This window comes from Bos indicus, chromosome 7, assembly GCF_029378745.1.
Source record: "Bos indicus isolate NIAB-ARS_2022 breed Sahiwal x Tharparkar chromosome 7, NIAB-ARS_B.indTharparkar_mat_pri_1.0, whole genome shotgun sequence".
Taxonomy (NCBI): Eukaryota; Metazoa; Chordata; class Mammalia; order Artiodactyla; family Bovidae; genus Bos; species Bos indicus.
This window is the reverse complement of record NC_091766.1, coordinates 87693540-87711336: the sequence shown is the minus strand read 5'-3', so window position 1 is coordinate 87711336 and position 17797 is coordinate 87693540. Positions and strand designations below refer to the sequence as shown.

The window sequence follows — 17797 nt, the reverse complement described above, 5'->3', positions numbered from 1 at the left end:
TTCAATTTAAAAATAAAAAAACAAACATAAATCATTAATATCTTCAGAAGGGTAAAAAAACATATATGGCAACCATGAAGCAAAAATAGAATACTATAAAAATTAGAACATTAATAGACTATGTATAATTCCAAGCTATTGGAATTATATAGTGATAGTCACTCAGTCATGTCTGACTCTCGTGACCCCATGGACTGCAGCCTGCCAGATTTCTCTGTCCATGAAATTCTCCAGGCAAGAATACTGGAGTGGGTTGCCATTCCCTTCTCCAGAGGATCTTCCAGACTCAGGGATGCACCCAAGTCTCCTGCATTGCAGGCACATTCTTTGCGGTTTGTGTGTGTGTGTGTTAGTTGCTTAGTTGTGTCTGACTCTTTGCAACCCCGTAGACTGAAGCCTACCAGGACCCTCTGTCCATGGGATTCTCCAGGCAAGAACACTGGAGTGGGTTGCCATTTCCTTCTACAAAAGGAGCTATAGAAAGAAAGAAATTGAAGTCGCTCAGTCGTGTCTGACTCTTTGCAACCCCATGGACTGTAGCCTACCAGGCTCCCGCATCCATGGAATTTTCCAGGCAAGAGTACTGGAGTGGGTTGCCATTTCCTTCTCCCTTTGCTGTCTGAGCCACCAGCAAAGCCCTATATATATAAGCAGAAATGAAAAAGAGATTATAAGAAAGGAGAGATTAAAATTTCTGAAGAAATTTCCCAGAGCGTAGAACAGAAAAACAGATGAAAAAGAAAAAAAAAGATGACTAGCTCAGGAGAACAGAAAAAACAAATTGGGATGGGGAAGAGAGAAGTATTTTCTGTTGCTACATAACAAATTACCGCAGATGCAGCACCATAAAACAATGTATGCTTGTTATCCCACAGTTTCCTTGGCCAGGAGCCCAGTACCCACAGCAGGGGTCCTCTGCTCAGGGTTTCACAGGGCTCCAGTGAAGGCATCATTGGGACTGGGGTCTCTTCAGAGGCTCACTGTTCTCTTCTAAGGCTCGTGTGTCTCTTGGTAGAATTTATTTCTTTATAGCTCTAGAACTCATGGAAGCTTGCTTTTTCAAGGCCAGCAAGAAAGAGCAAGTTTTACCTCTGAGTCCTTACTTACCTACCAGGTCAGGCCCACCCAAGATAATCTCTCTTTTGGATTAATTTAAGGTCATTTGATTAGGGATCTATATTACATTTGCAAAATCCCTTCACCTTTGCCCTTTAACATTATATAATCATGAGGGTGCCATTTTATTCTCTTTGTCATATTCTGTTGGTTAGAATCAATTAAAAGTCTTATCTACACTTAAGGAGAAGAGATTCTGTGAGGGTATGTATACCATGGAGTGGGATTCATGGGGACTGGATTAGAAGTCTGCCTACCACAAGAGAGGAGAGAATCACTAAAGATATAATACAAGAAAGTTATTCAGGCTTGAAACACATGATTTTTCAGACTGAAAGAAATCACTGCATGCCAGCATAACAATGGTAACAGTGAACCACAGGAAGATCTGATAAGCTGCTACTGGAGGCCTTTTCCCAAACAGAAGGTCAGAGATGAAAATAGCATTGAAAGTCTAAATAGAACTACTTAAACCTCAAAGGTAATGTAGGAATGCCTTAAAATATATTAAACAAAATGATTTCTACACTTGAATTCTATATGTAGAAAAACTATTCAATTTAGATACTTTCAACATTTAAGATCTCAATCATTTCTGATGCACCTTTTCTCAAAGAAAAGCCTGAAATTTGCCCCATCAGAAAGGGGAGAAAGTAAAGAAGGAGAAGACAGGAGAATTAGCAGAGGAAAAAGGCAAAGGGAAGTCCAGGATCGTGCTAAAGGAAGATCCCAAACAGCTGTAATGCAGGGTTGAGAAGGCAACACACTCAGGATGGGGAAAGTTGGAAGGCTTCAAGAAACATTTCTTCTATAGAAGGAAATTCAGAATGGGGAATGAAATTAATAGAATACTTCAGTTCAGTTTGGTTCAGTCGCTCAGTCGTGTCCGACTCTTTGTGACCGCATGGACTTACTGCCTCTTAATGTACTTGAGAGAGGAATTCAGACCACTGACAGTTTTGAATTAGTGGTAGATAATCTAGAAAAAAACTAAGAAAAGAGCAGCATAAGATGATTATTAAAAATTACAGAAGAAAGGGAAAGAAATCCTGATTTACTACATTATGTAGTATGAATGAGCAACCTCTGGGAGATGATGAGGGACAGGGAAGCCTGGCATGCTGCAGTCCATGGCGTCAGAAAGTCAGACACAGTGTGATAACTGAACAACAACAACAATAGCTATGAATAGTGTTTACACAGTGATAATAATGTCAGTATCAAAGTGGGGTATAAATATAAATGGAGAATGAGAGAACAGGAAGGTTGTGCAGGTGTTGTAGGGGCATGAAGAGGAAAGTGAGCTGGATCTTCAACTTCCATTGCAGTAAATCTGTATATAATACCCGAAACTGTGAAAACAAGAAGAGGCTCTGCAGTGTGCTATTTGGATTCATGGAGGTAAATAGCTGAAGATCAGCTCCAAATGATGGAAGTGCTTTTGGAAAAGAGAAACTAGAACAGTGAGAGAAGGGGCAGGAGACTACCATTTCTCCATAACAAGGCTTATAAATCTATTTCATATTTTAAACAGTGTATATATGACTGTGATGAAATATACAAAATAAGCACAAGGAGAAATTATTAGATAAAGCAATTATCTATATAACTGCTTTACTTTTCATTCAGTTCAGTCACTCAAGCATGTCCGACTCTTTGTGACCCCATGAATCACAGCACGCCAGGCCTTCCTGTCCATCACCAACTCCTGGAGTTCACTCAGACTCATGTCCATTGAGTCAGTGATGCCATCCAGCCAGTGATGCCATCCAGCCATCTCATCCTCTGTCGTCCCCTTTTCCTCCTGCCCCCAATCCCTCCCAGCATCAGAGTCTTTTCCAATGAGTCAACTCTTCGCATGAGGTGGCCAAAGTACTGGAGTTTCAGCTTTGGCATCATTCCTTCCAAAGAAATCCCAGGGCTGATCTCCTTCAGAATGGACTTGTTGGATCTCCTTGCAGTCCAAGGGACTCTCAAGAGTCTTCTCCAACACCACAGTTCAAAAGCATCAATTCTTCGGCGCTCAGCCTTCTTCACAGTCCAACTCTCACATCCACACATGACCACAGGAAAAACCATAGCCTTGACTAGACGGACCTTTTTTGGCAAAGTAATGTCTCTGCTTTTCAATATGCTGTCTAGGTTGGTCATAACTTTCCTTCCAAGGAGTAAGCGTCTTTTAATTTCATGGCTGCAGTCACCCTCTGCAGTGATTTTGGAGCCCCCCAAAATAAAATTTGATAGTGTTTCCACTGTTTCCCCATCTATTTCCCATGAAGTGATGGGACCAGATGCCATGATCTTAGTTTTCTGAATGTTGAGCTTTAAGCCAACTTATTCACTCTCCTCTTTCACTTTCATCAAGAGGCTCTTCAGTTCCTCTTCACTTTCTGCCATAAGGGTGGTGTCATCTGCATATCTGAGTTTATTTACTATTTAATTCCTTATATAAGTTCACTGTATAGCAATGTTCATTTTGTTGTTGTGTTTTAACATCAAATTTACCAAACTTAAACATTAAATGAATTTTTTCTTGCCAAGCTTTATCTTTAAGAAGTTAGACATTTAATTCAAAGTTGTTGCAACTACCTGAAATATTTTTAGAAGTGTTTTTAGAATTTTAAAGCCTGTGGCAAACTTCTTTAAATAACTTCAAAGGTGTCAATTCATGGATTTAATGTTTTGAAAGAACCAGAAATCATTTGAAATCACATTAGATTTGAGTGGTCAAGCTAGCTAAAGCTACTTTGGGTAAAAATCAAGGTATGAAAATAACCTGATACAACTGACTTTTTTTTGGATGGCTTATAAAGTAACTATGAAGTGAACTTAAAATGGAGAAGGATTCCAAAAGTGTATTGTCTTAGATGCATAATATTTATAATATGTATATGAGGTGACATTTTTAGTAAAGTACTTTCATAAAGAAGTTAAGGATATTCTTCATGAAGCACACAAACAAAAATCTCTATTAGAAACCTGCAGACGTCATTTTAGGGGGAAAAGGTCAAATGAGATAATATTGCTTAAATGTGCTTGGTGTTCTCCTTTCTTCTAAATCCAAGTAGGACTGACCCACCCGCTGAAGTTAGCAGATATAACTATCATTTATTTTCTTCTCTCCAGAAAAGAGATATGACTAGAAGTAAACCTATGCCTTTGAATGGACTTCTGCCTGCTTCCAGGTTAAGTTTTCTAAGTGCAACAATTGCTATCTCATGAGCTCTGGTGTTGCTGCATTGATGAATCCAAGACCTCCCTCCCTTTCTTCAGTGATGAGTGACATGGCTAACGTGCTATCAAAATCTTCCACTCTTTCTCAGAAATGCCTAACTGAACCTCACCAACAGAGGACCTCTGATACCCCATAGGTGATTTTGATCACGTTCTCCATTGTGGGGACCTCGTGGACATCCAGCTCTTTCTATTGGTAAACTTTTCTAAGCTTAGGAGAGTATTACCCAGGTGTAAGGAGACTGCCAGCTGGCCACTATGCTTTCCTCTTGGGCAAAAAAAAAAGGACTCCATTTCCCATCCCATCACGTAGATAGGTTAGCTAACGAAGCATGAGTAGAAGAAATATGTACCTCCCCAGGTCAGGCTCCGTCTGCCGTCTGGACACAGATAATGAGGAGGTACTAGGGGATGGTGGAACCAGAAAGGAGCCTGGGGTTCTAGATGACTGCACATAGTGGGGCTGCCCCTGCCAACCTAGCAGCTTCCCTGGACCATAAAATAAAGAAAACATACTTTCTTTAGGCAAATTTGAGTATATTCTTAAAAAAAAAAATGAGAGTCTCTTTTTACTGTAGTCTAGTCTGCACTCACTAATAAACTGGCTTTTCGCTTAGAATTAGGGACCTAATTTCTGACCCTTGAGAGCTTATAGATGAAAGAACTCCTCTTAAGCCAGAACTTCCTACTTGAAATATGAAAAATGGAAATGTGTGCTTGTTTTAGTTTTAGATAATACAGTTCTAATTGGAAAAGTATTTTAAAATGAAAGATATATTACTTAGAAGTCATTTTTTAAATGAACAAACAGAAAACAAATGATTCAATACATTGCTACCCAAGAAATAAAAGTAGGCTATAATCTCAAGAAGACATGACAGAAATATAATTAATATAAAAGAACTGTGTAAATTGATGTGTTCAAGATTATCAGAAGAAAGAGTGCATTTACATAGGGGGTTTGGTGGAAGTAGGCTTTAAAGGCAGCAGAAAAAGGTAAAGAAGCCCGTGTGATTTGCCCTGACCAGTGTAATGTCTTCTTTTAAGATGAAAGTGAGATCCTGGGGTCAGAGATTAGCAGGCAACAAGGACACAAAGAGTCTAATGATAATTATAATTAAATGGCTCTGACTTAGAAAGAAATAGGAATCTCTGGGTAGAGTGACAGCAAAGAAGTAGGGGAGGGAGCGGACGGCCAGGCAGTGGGGCAGAGGGGGATGTGAAAGTCTGGCTTGAGGTTTCCGGCACTGTTCACTCCTCAGGCTCCCTGCGCCTTCAGAATGTACTCTACATGAAGCATGAAGCCAAAAAACAGTAGGTCTTATTAGTGTTGTTTTCTTTTTTCTTCCAGAATTCCTTCTTTTTTCAATAAACTTTTTTTTTTTTAATTTTAGAATAATTTTAGCTTTACAAAAGAGCTGTGAAGCTCGTATAGAGAGTTCTCATTTACTACACACTCGATTTTCTCTATTAAACTCCAATACTTCGGCCACCTGATGCAAAGAGCGGACTCATTTGAAAAGACCCTTATGCTGGGAAAGATTGGGGGCAGGAGGAGAAGGGGGCGACAGAGGATGAGATGCTTAGGTAGCATCACTGACTCAATGGACATGAGTTTGGGTAAACTCCGGGAGTTGGTGATGGACAGGGAGGTTGCAAAGAGTCAGACACGACTGAGTGACTGAACTGAACTGAACAACTTACATTAGTATGGTACCTTCCATACAATTAGTGAACAAATATTGATACAATATATTAAAGCAGAGTTCATGCTTTGTTAAGATTTCCTTAGTTTTTATCTTGTGTCCTTTGTATGTTCCAGCATCCCATCCATGGTAGCACATTACATTTAGTTGTTGTGTCTCCTTAAGTTCTTGTTGGCTGTGATAGTTTTCAGACTTTCCTTGGTTTTGGTGATGTTGATAATTTTGTAGTACTGGTCAAGTATTTTGTAGAATGTCCCTTAATTAGGCATTAGTCTGATTTTTGTTTTTATAAATAGACTGGGTTTATGGGTTTGGGGAGGAAGATCACAGAGGTCAAATGTTGTTTTCATCATGTATTAAGGGTATATACTCTCAGTATGACTTATATCTGTTAATCCTAACCTTGATCATCTGTTTGAGGTGATTTCATCAGGTTTCTCCAAAGTTTACTCTTTTCCCCACTTTCCATACCGTATACTTTGTAGGGAAGTCAGTGCACCTTGTTGTTATTCGGTCACTCAGTTGTGTCTGCCTCTTTGCGACCCCATGGACTGCAGCACGCCAGGCCTCCCTGTCCATCACCAACTCCCGGAGCTTGCTCAAACTCATGTCCATTAAGTCAGTGATGCCATCCAACCATCTCATCCTCTGTCGTCTCCTTCTCCTGCCTTCAATCTTTCCCAGCATCAAGGTATTTACTAATGTGTCAGCTCTTTGCATCAAAGGTGGCCAAAGTACTGGAGCTTCAGCTTCACCATCAGTCCTTCCAGTGAATATTCAGGATTGATTTCCTTTAGGATTGACTGGTTTGATCTCCTTGCAGTCCACATTTAAAGAGCCTCACATTTAAAGAGTGGTGTGCTATGTTCCACCTTCTTAAAGGACCAGAAAGATGAGTATCTATCTAAATAACTTGGAATTCTTCTGCACAGGAGATTTAGCTAGTTCTTTTCCTTATATATTGTATTTATATAAATATAATTAGTATGGACTCATGGCTGTTTATTTTATGCTGTTGGTTATAATCCAATGCTATTATATTTATTTAGTTGCTGAAATTTTTCCAGTTTGGCCATTGGGAATTCTTTCAGTTAGCTCCTGTCTCTCCTTGACATATGCTCATTATGTCTTTTTTATTTTGCTTTTGTTTTCAGCACTTCCTTTGCTTTTGAGCACTGTAAGATGCTCCAGACTCATCTTGTGTATTTCCTGTCTGCCCTGTCTGGAAATTGGAGGTTTTTCCAAGGAGCCTTGGTTCCTTTTATTGGAATGGTATTAGAAAACATGATCTGGGCACTGGGTATGCTCATTTCCATTGGAGTATCCTTGCTTTGCTGCTGCTGCTAAATCGCTTCAGTCGTGTCCGACTCTGTGCGACCCCATAGACGGCAGCCCACCAGGCTCCCCGTCCCTGGGATTCTCCAGGCAAGAACACTGAAGTGGGTTGCCATTTCCTTCTCCAATGCATGAAAGTGAAAAGTGAAAGTGAGGTCGCTCAGTCGTGCCTTACTCTTCGCGACCCCATGGACTGCAGCCTACCAGGCTCCTCCGCCCATGGAATTCTCCAGGCAAGAGTACTGGAGTGGGGTGCCATTGCCTTCTCCGTCCTGCTCTAGGTTCTCTTAAATAACAGAGCAAGGATTTACATGTGTGTATACTACCTCCTGTATATGTACATATCTATATATATCTCTCTATATATCCATCTGTATCTATTTTAAGCTAAATGTGCATTCATATTGAAGTTGTCAATTCTAATGCATTACAATATGAATTAGAATCTATACAATATGAATGCATCACAGTATGAATTACAATATGAATTCTCCCTTTGCTGATCTAAAACTTCCCATTACAACAGTAAGGAAACTGGCTCCTGCCATCTGTTATACTTTAACTTAACTGTTCAATTCTATTATACATGCACACTGGTTTCAAAACTCTTATCCCATACCCCCAGTGGCAACTTGATCAATTAGAATACAGTACTTATGGACCACTGTTTTTGCCTTTAGTGTTATAAATTCTACTAATTTCCAAAGTTTCTTAGGTCAGCAACTTATTGCTTGACTACTGAACTTTTTCATACATTTGTAGTACAATTAAACTGTTGTCTCATGATCTTCTTTCTATCCTGGGATCCCCTGACCTCCTAAATGATATTTTTAAGTTAGGTCTTATTTTTAAGGTTAACTCTTTGTGCTGTATAGTTCTATGAATTTTGACAAATCCATGGTGTTATTTAGCTACAGTCCATGGAGTTGCAAAGAGTCGGACATGACTTAGTGACTTAACAGCAACAATGTAGCCACCATTATGGTAGCATACAGAAGAGTTTCATCACCTTAATATTCCCCTGTGGTTCTCTTAATCAACCCCAACCCCCAAACTTCTGGCAACCACTTATCTCTTCACTGTCTCTATATAGTTTTGCTTTTCCCAGAATGTTATAGAAATGGAATCATACATTCTGTAGCTTTTTCAGAATGACTGCTTTCACTCAGTGATATGTCTTTGCATGACTTGACAGCTCATTTCTCTTTATTGCAAAGTAATATTCCATTGTATGAATGTACAGCAGTTTGTTTATCCATTTATGTATTAAAGGACATCTTGGATACTTCCGATTTTTTGTTAACTATGAGTAAACACTCACACACAGGTTTTGTGTGGGCATGAGTTTTCAGATCAGTTGAGTAAATATTTAGGGAAATGGTTTGCTGGATTGTATGGCGAGACTCAGTTTAACTTTGTAATAAACAACCAAACTGTTTTCCAAAATGGCAGTGCCATTTTTCATTGAGAGTTCCTATTGTTCCATATCCTCACCAGCAATAGATACTGTCTTTTTTTTTTTTTTTTGGATTTTAGCCATTCTGATAGGTGTGTAGTGGTATCTCATGGCTGTTTTAATTTGCATTTCCACAAACACAAATGATATTTGTCTTTTTTATATGTCTGTAAAAAAGCATTTTTATGTGTCTATTTGCTGTCTGAATATCTTCTGTAGTTCATGCTTCTTTTTAAATATAGTCTTTCTTTTGAAGGAACAAAATATCATCTTGTATATTTCCTGTGCCCAACCTAGATTCAGCCATTTTTGTATGGTTGACTAGATTTCATTTTTTTTTTTTTTAAGTTATAGTCATGTTCTAATTTATCCTGACTGGTGTTTTCAGAATGCTCCAAATCTCTGTCTCACCTTTAGACATAGTATCTTGGATTACTTCTAATGCCCTAACCTCTTTCTTTAACTATGGATTTGTATTAGTTTAAATCTCAGAGGGCAGTCTTATTTCCAAATTCTTAAAATAGGAAAGAAAGAGACAGCTTCATTGCTGCCTCGTAAAAGTTCTACATCTCCCTTTCTTTGAAAGTATTATTCTATTTAATTATAGCCATACTAGGCACTAAGGCTTCCCTGGTGGCTCAGAGGTTAAAGCATCTGCCAGCAATGCGGGAGACCTGGGTTCAATCTTTGGGTCGGGACAATCCCCTGGAGAAGGAAATGGCAACCCACACCAGTATTCTTGCCTGGAAAATCCCATGGACGGAGGAGCCTGGCAGGCTACAGTCTGCAGGGTCACAAAGGGTCAGACACGACTCAGTGACTTCACCTTCAGGGCTTCCCTGGTGGCTCAGAGGTTAAAGCGTCTGCCTGCAATGTGGGAAACCCAGGTTCGATCCCTGGGCTGGGAAGCTCCCCTGGAGAAGGAAATGGCAACCCACTCCAGTATTCTTGCCTGGAGAATCCCTTGGAGAGAGGAGCCTAGTAGGCTACAGTCCACGGGGTTGCAAAGAGTTGGACACGACTGAGCGACTTCACTTTCACACTTCAAATATTTTAGAATTTTTTGATTTACATCATAGATCTCCTTTCATTATCCTAATATTTTCTTTTAAGCTTTTGTTTAGTGCAATGGTTCCCAAACTTTGGTGTGTACCAGGATTTCAGAGAGCTGAAAAACAAAACAGTAGTACAAGCTCATTAAGACTGGGGCCTTTGCATTTTTATCAAGATCACCTGGTGGTGTTGATATCACCCAAAGTTTGAGAACTATAGGTTTGGTGTTTGGAGCTAGTGAAGTGAAGTGAAGTGAAGTCGCTCAATCGTGTCCAACTCTTAGCGACCCCATGGACTGTAGCCCACCAGGCTCCTCCATCCATGGGATTTTCCAGGCGAGAGTACTGGAGTGGGGTGCTAAGGGCCAATCTAATTCTGAACAGAAAACACACAAACAGCCTGTCTAGACACTGATAACAACTTCAGAGGCCAATGCTTTGGTCTTCCTATGTCCCTAACCTAATATTTCACTGGGGTTTTGTTCAAGATTTCTATCTAATGTTGAAATTAAACATCAGTAGAATATTTATATTTTTATAGTACAAGATGGTATGAAAACCTGTTTATTCAGTTCACCAAAGGAACATATTTAAGCCATCTGGATGCATTATACCAGGTTAAATTAAAACTGTTTGACGATGGGCACCAGAATTTGCATTTTAAGAAGTACACTACACCATACAGGGTAGACAATCCATCCATCTTTTCATATTCTGGTTCACTACTCATCTATACAATACAAATTAAATGACAGGGTTTTTTTTTTTTTTTTTTACAGTAAAGAATTAACCTAAATTGAGAAGACCAGATTCAACAATACAGCATTTTATAACCAGAAAGCAACTATTTCTCAGATATTTTTTCTTTAAAAACTTAAGTCTTCATGTGCTTTGTGTCCTTCTAAGCTATGGCTAATATTCAATGTAAGTTAAGATGGCACAATTCCATTCCAAAGAGAAAACTTCATCACATCAAAACATTATTTGCATATTCATAAGATTCTACCTCCAGGCAGAGACACAAGCTCTTTTTCTTGCAAACTATTACATCAATAGGAATATACAAATAAGCATCAAGAAAAATGCGAATAAGGATATTAAACGAAAAAATGTTCACTCACCAGTGCACAGTTTAATATCAGATGGAGAGTATGCTTGTTTGATTACAAAGTAAATTTTAAAGGGAAATAATTATGTTCATTGTTCATATAAATATTTAATTGCCATTATAACTAATAATTTCTAATACTGATGAGTGTACTTCTGAGCAATTGTTTGAATTTACTAGCAAATATACTAACAAGACTTTTTGGGAAAATATATTTAAATTTTACCTGAGGGGCTATTTTTTTAATCAAAATAACACACCAAGGCTGGTTGAAAGCACTTTGCTTTTTCAAAGGTCTCTACAAACTCAATTGTAACCCAGAAATGAGTATTTTCCCATGAAAATATAAACTGCTTGAACCACCTTTGCCAGAAACTAGATTATACTATTCATTTTACCAGTAACCAATGGTTACTCTCATGAGATATTTCCTTAACTTTTTGCTGTGAGGATAATTTTATAATCACTACTAAGCAGATACAAATTTTTTCATCCTTTTAAGAAATTTAAATTCCTCCTCTTAATCTTATTTTCAGTATATTTGGATGTATCTAAACTTTGTCAGTCAATCCATATCAGATAATTTCCACCTTCCCTCTAAATTAAAGGGATCTTATTCCTTCTATTTAATACTAATCCTGGAAACCAAAAGAAAAATACATGTAAACAACCAAAATTTTTAATGGCTTTGATTTGTTAATCAATGCAAAATTTCAAATATTTCTCTTGACCCCTCTGAAGTACCAATTGTTACAGTGTGGCTTAAGCAAAGCATTTTGAACATCTGTAGGACAGAAATCCTATTAGCAATGGGAGACTCTTTCTAAATCACTTTTTGTGTGTAATATTTATAATTATTAATTGATTAGGAATAAAGGACGTCTTCCATAGTTAAACAAAAAGTTGACTTTCTTAAACATCATCATGCTATTCCAACAATTCTAAACAAGTCAATTGGAACTGAGATTATCACAATTTCCATAAACAAAGGCTCCCTGAAGTTGCAAGTGATTTAAGAAGCCAAAGGCAGCCTGTTGCAGTTGGCAAAAATGGTGACTTGTGAGGCCCAGGTCCCTATTTATTGGTGTCTAGACTTAGAGCTTCTTTAGCTTTTCACTTTAACCTCAGGGCCTCCCCAAAGAAAGCAGTTTGGGGTTAGCAAAGTCCTTTGATTGTACTGTCATCAGAATTAAGGATCAGTAGGTGGGGACACCATGCCTCAATCCTGGAATGCATTAGGGAATAGCCAAGAGCATTTCTGCACAGATTTTGAAGGCAGTTGCCATCAGGTTTTAACTCACTCCCTAGCCTCAGAGCTATATTCTTTACACCGGTTCTTTACACCATATTCTTTACACTGGTTCCTTGCAAAGCAGTGAAGGGGCTTTAAAATTCCACTTCTGACCCATAAGACCTTCAGTGATCCTGTTTCTGCACCCTGTGCAAATTCCTTTTCTCATTCATACACTGAAGGTATGAGTCCATTACTTACAGTTATTGTTATTTATTTAATCTATTACCTACACACATTGAGAGAGACTTTAACTTTTCTTCAGTACACATCTAGAACAGTTCTCTCAATTTTAAGTTCTCGTATTCATGCTGAGACTTTGATATATGTAGGCCACGAGTGAGAAAATAGACTACATTTAACTTAATTAAATTCATATTGTCATTCTCAAATACCAATTTTAAAGGATTTGAATGTACCTGAACTGTAAATATTTTTTTAAATAAAATAACCAACTCAAATGATAAATGAAGAAGAAAATATCCAAAACTCTCATACGTATTTCAGAAGGAATAGAGGCCTCTAATGAGAGTTATTGTTGAAACCGTGTTCTTGTTTAGTAGTTAAACCAAGTCATAACACATTGTAGGTCTTTCTTGTACATCCCACATTTCTCAGCAAGAATCCACTTTTTGCCTAACAACTTTATTATTCATTCAGGAAAGAAAAATGCCTTCACCATTGATAAGTAAATTAAAAGTTAGCTTTAGAAAACAGTAGCCATTTCATAAATAAAATGGAGAGAGTAATTTTCATACTTGTGAATCAAAAGATGTCTCAAGATTGCCATTTGCTTGCCTAAAATGCAAAAAGTTACTTTGTGAATAGTCACATAATTTTGAGACTTTATTATCAATACAGTTCTAAAATTTGAGTTCTTTAACCCCTAAATTTGGAAAATACCAACTTGTTTGACCTAAGCACCACAAAAAAAGGGGTTTTGGTATTTTGGTGCCAGAAAAAGAATGATTAGTTGAAGAGTAGAGATGACTTCTGAAACCAATTCAACGTATGCATTTGTGTGTATGTGTACTTACATGAATGTACATATGTAGTTATCAGTTACATTGAAAGAAAATACTGCTGACATTGATTACTATCCTTACATGCACGTAAATCTGAAAAGGTATTTTATAATCAACAATATATTTAAGATTATCAACGAGTGAAGTTTGGTTTGTGGCTTCAGCTTTTCTGTAGATCCTGCTGCCCTCTGTGTCTTTCTCTCTTACTCCCTGTCTCCAGCTAAAGACAGAGCATTCTGACCACCAGCACCAGCATCCACACACCATCTCCAGGTGGCCAGACTGGCAGAGGTGTAGGCATGTTCTTCATTGTGATTAATCTGCTGTAGAGATAAACTGAGATGATTGAAGAGTTGTAGTCCAAACTGTTCTCAAAATGTTTTCTGACTGTATATATGAAGACATGAAGAAACTATTTATAATTTTTTAACTTAAAGGACTAAGATAACTACATAAGTTAGTTTTGCCAAAAAAAAAAAAAAAAAAGAATTTCAGAGAATTATAGACTGGATGTTTTGTGTCCCACCAAAATTCATATGTTAAAACCCTAACTCCCAAAATGACTGTATTTGCAAATACAGCCTTTATGGAAATAATTAAGATTAAATGGGGTCAGAAGGGCACAGCCTAACCTGATGGGATTGGTTTCCTTATGAGAGGAGGAGAAGACACCAGAGAGCGCTCACTTTCCTCCCTGTGAGGACAGGTCAAGGAGGTGGCTATCTGTAAGCCAGAAAGAGCAACCCCACCAGAAACCAAATGTGCTAGCACTGTGTTCTTGAACTTTCCAGCCTCCTGAACTATGAGAAGATAAATTTCTCTTGTTTAAACCACCCACTCTGTGGTATTTTGCTGTGGCAGCCTGAGGAGACTAATACAGTCATGGAAAATATATTTCTAGGCACCCGAAGAGACAGTAGAGCAGGGAAGAAAGCAGAAGATTTGATTTGGCTTGACTAAGTTTATTACATATAACAGGTAATGGCTGCCTTATGTGCCCCATACAAACTTAAGCAAATAGGCAAACCAAAGAAAAATCTTCAACTGTCAGTGAAGAAGGCAGAGTTATACCAGAAGATGGGACATTTAACAAGTTCTCTGGAAACAAGTCTCCTCCTTAGATCCCTTTATTGATACACTGTACTTATTTTCTGAAATTGCCTAATTCCAGAAGGAAACAAAAAATTATGACTACATTCTACACAAATTTACCCTGTAATCTTTTAATATTTTATCATTTAATTATTTTTGATAATATAATAAGCATCTGCGAAGCCCTACTCAAAATAAAATGTGGCATTTATATTTATTTTTAGTTGGAATACTTTTTGATTAAGTAGAAGAATATCAGTATCCTGGGGTATAAATAGCTCTAGCTGAGAGCAAGCAAAGGCTTTTGGGTGCTGTGTAGTGCAGAGCCAATACGGATCATAAATTTCACTTCTAACAAAAGACATCAGGGTTAACAAAATTGTTTAATTTGCTCAGGCAGGATGAACCTTGTGCCTCTGCAAATTATTTCTTGAGTTTTATGTTGAATAATGCTCTAGAGAGATACTTTTTTCTCCATTTATACCCTAGTAGGAGTTAGCTTCTAGTTTATTTCAAGTACATAATATATGTGAAAAAGTGCTTGCAAATTAGAGGAATTATTGTAACACAAGTCTGCCTTAAGACATACAGGCACTCAAGTTAAACAGGAATTACGTTCTTTAGCTAACAGATTTATGGAATGTAATGAAATTTTGCTACTGGGTAGTAAGAATAGACTGCATAGTCTATTTCAATGGAGAATCGAAAAAGTAAGTAGGAGACAGTGTTGAGAAAGAACAATGAAATTGGAGTCAGAAGTCCTATATGACCTTGAGCATTTGACTTCTCTAAATCTTAGTTTTTTCTATCTGTTACATAGTCATTCTAGGCCATATTACTATTAGAATCAAAGTATATAATAGATATTAATGTATATTATGTCTTTCAAAGAACTATCTTAATTTACAATGTTGTTATATAAGAGGTAGGCGGCTATGTTACCAAGGCATGTGATGTAGGGTGAAAGGAATATTCTGTGATGTATAGAGCAAGATGTGTTAATGAAGAAAGTCCCTGCTAAGAGTCTCTAAAAACCCAGGTAAGTGTTCTGGAAACTGTTTTAGGGAAAGTGGATATATCAGAGCTTCTCAGTCACAGTACACATGAGAATCACCCAATTTTGGTGAAATTTCCAACACCAGGATCCTATCCTCCATGCATATTTTATTTAAGAAAGTTCACAAGTGGTTTTGAGAAACATCTTCATTTATGAATCGCTGGTCTTGAGCAGAGGTCAGAAAGCTTTTTCTTTAAGAATGAGATACTAAACATTTTAGTTTTTGTAGGCACATAAGATGTGTTCTCTGGTTTTGGTTTTTGACAGCCCTTTAAAAATGTAAAGATCTTTTAAAATGCCCCAGCCATATAATAATAAGCCGGGGCAGGGGGCAGTTCAGTTCAGTTCAGTTGCTCAGTCATGTCCAACTCTTTGCAACCCCATGGCCTGCAGCACACCAGGCCTCCCTGTCCATCACCAACTCCTGGAGCTTGCTCAAACTCAAGTCCATCAAGTCACTGATACCATCCAACTAGCTCATCCTCTGTCGTCCCCTTCTTCTCCTGCCTTCAAACTTTCCCAGCATCAGGATCTTTTTCAATAAGTCAGTTCTTTGCATCAGGTGGCCAAAGTATTGAAGCATCAGCTTCAGCATCAGTCTTTCCAATGAATATTCAGGACTGATTTCCTTTAGGATTGACTGGTTGGATCTCCTTGCAGTCCAAGGGACCCTCAAGAGTCTTCTCCAACACTGCAGTTCAAAAGCATCAATTCTTGGGCCCTCAGCTTTCTTTATGGTCCAACTCTCACATCCATATGTATGACTACTGGAAAAACCATGAAAAGTATAAAAGTGAAGTCGCTCAGTCATGTCCAACTCTTTGTGACCCCGTGAACTTTATCTACTAGGCTCCTCTCTCCAAGGGATTTTCCAGGCAAGAATACTGGAGTGGGTTGCCATTTCCTCCTCGAGGGGAGCTTCCCAACCCAGGGATCGAACCTGGGTCTCCTGCATTGCAGGCAGATACTTTAACCTCTAAGCCACCAGGGAAGTCCTAGGAAAAACCATAGCTTTGACTAGATGGACCTTTGTTGGCAAAGTAATGTCTCTCCTTTTTAATATGCTGTCTAGGTTGTCTCAGGCCAGCCCCACCCATCAACAGAAAATTGGATTAAAGATTTACTGAACATGACCCCACCCATCAGAGCAAGACCCAGATTCCCCCACAGCTAGTCTTTCCCATTAGGAAGCTTCCACAAACTTCTTTTCCTTCTCCATCAGAGGGCAGACAGAATGAAAACTACAATCACAGAAAACCACCCAAACTGATCACATGGACCACAGCCTTGTCCAACTCAATGAAACTATGAGCCATGCCATGTAGGGCCACCCAGGACAGAAGGGTCATGGTGGAGAGTTCTGACAAAACGTCTGCTGGAGAAGGGAATGCAGAACACTTCAGTATTCTTGCCTTGAGAACCCCATGAGCAGGGGAAGGGGGCAGAACGAGGTTTTGGAGAATGAAGGAACTCACATCATAGCTTGTAAACTAGTTCATGATACATATACAATACATCGTTACTCTATGGATGCTTATTTTTTTTCATTACCGTGAAATCTTTGAGTATAGAGTCTTGTCTTACCTGGCTTTGTATCCCTGGAGCCCAGCACATTTCCTCACACATCACAGTCACTAAGGAATTGCTAGATGAATGAATGAAAGAGAGAAGGTCTATGAAAAAAACACTAATATTAGAGATGATAGCATTTGCAGAATCTATCCAATGATAAGAGAGGTTATAGTTTCCAAGTTAATTTCATCAGGAAAAATAGTAAAAACAAATAACAAAACCAAAAAAACCCCCCAAATCCCAAAAACACTCTACTGGCTTAATATTTGTTGAATTGACTATGTCAAACAGTTATGGCATTAATGTATGTTATTTGTTGTTTGGAAGAAACATGGTCTTGATTTTGTGGTTTTATGGGGAAGATGGAGGTTTCATTTCTTGGGTACAATAGTTACAGAACTTTCTCTGAGTCCAAGTCTTGGAATAAGAATGTAAATGTACCTTTGAGAAGACTGAAAGATTGTCTCTAAAGGAGAAATTTGTTTGGGAGACATTTGATTTCTACCATGATGTACTTATGGCTCTGGATCAGTACTGGATAAACTAACTTGTTTAGTCGCTAATCCTGTCCAACTCTTTTGCAACCCTATGGACTTGTAGCCCATCAGGCTCCTCTGTCCCTGGGTTTTCCCAGGCAAGAATACTGGAGTGGGTTGCCAACCTAGTTAGGTCTTTAAACGTCATATGACATTTAAAGATGAGTCATATGAATACATTGTTTAATTCAAAGTTATTTTTATTGAGAATAGAAAC

At 38.3% G+C, this 17797-nt stretch overlaps 1 non-coding gene across 1 annotated transcript; it reads right to left on the bottom strand.

The window, feature by feature from the left end:
• Positions 1–16391: 16391 nt before the first annotated feature.
• TRNAC-GCA (transfer RNA cysteine (anticodon GCA)) lies at positions 16392–16463 on the bottom strand. The gene has a single exon. It is a non-coding gene; the product is annotated as a tRNA-Cys (tRNA).
• Positions 16464–17797: the final 1334 nt, after the last annotated feature.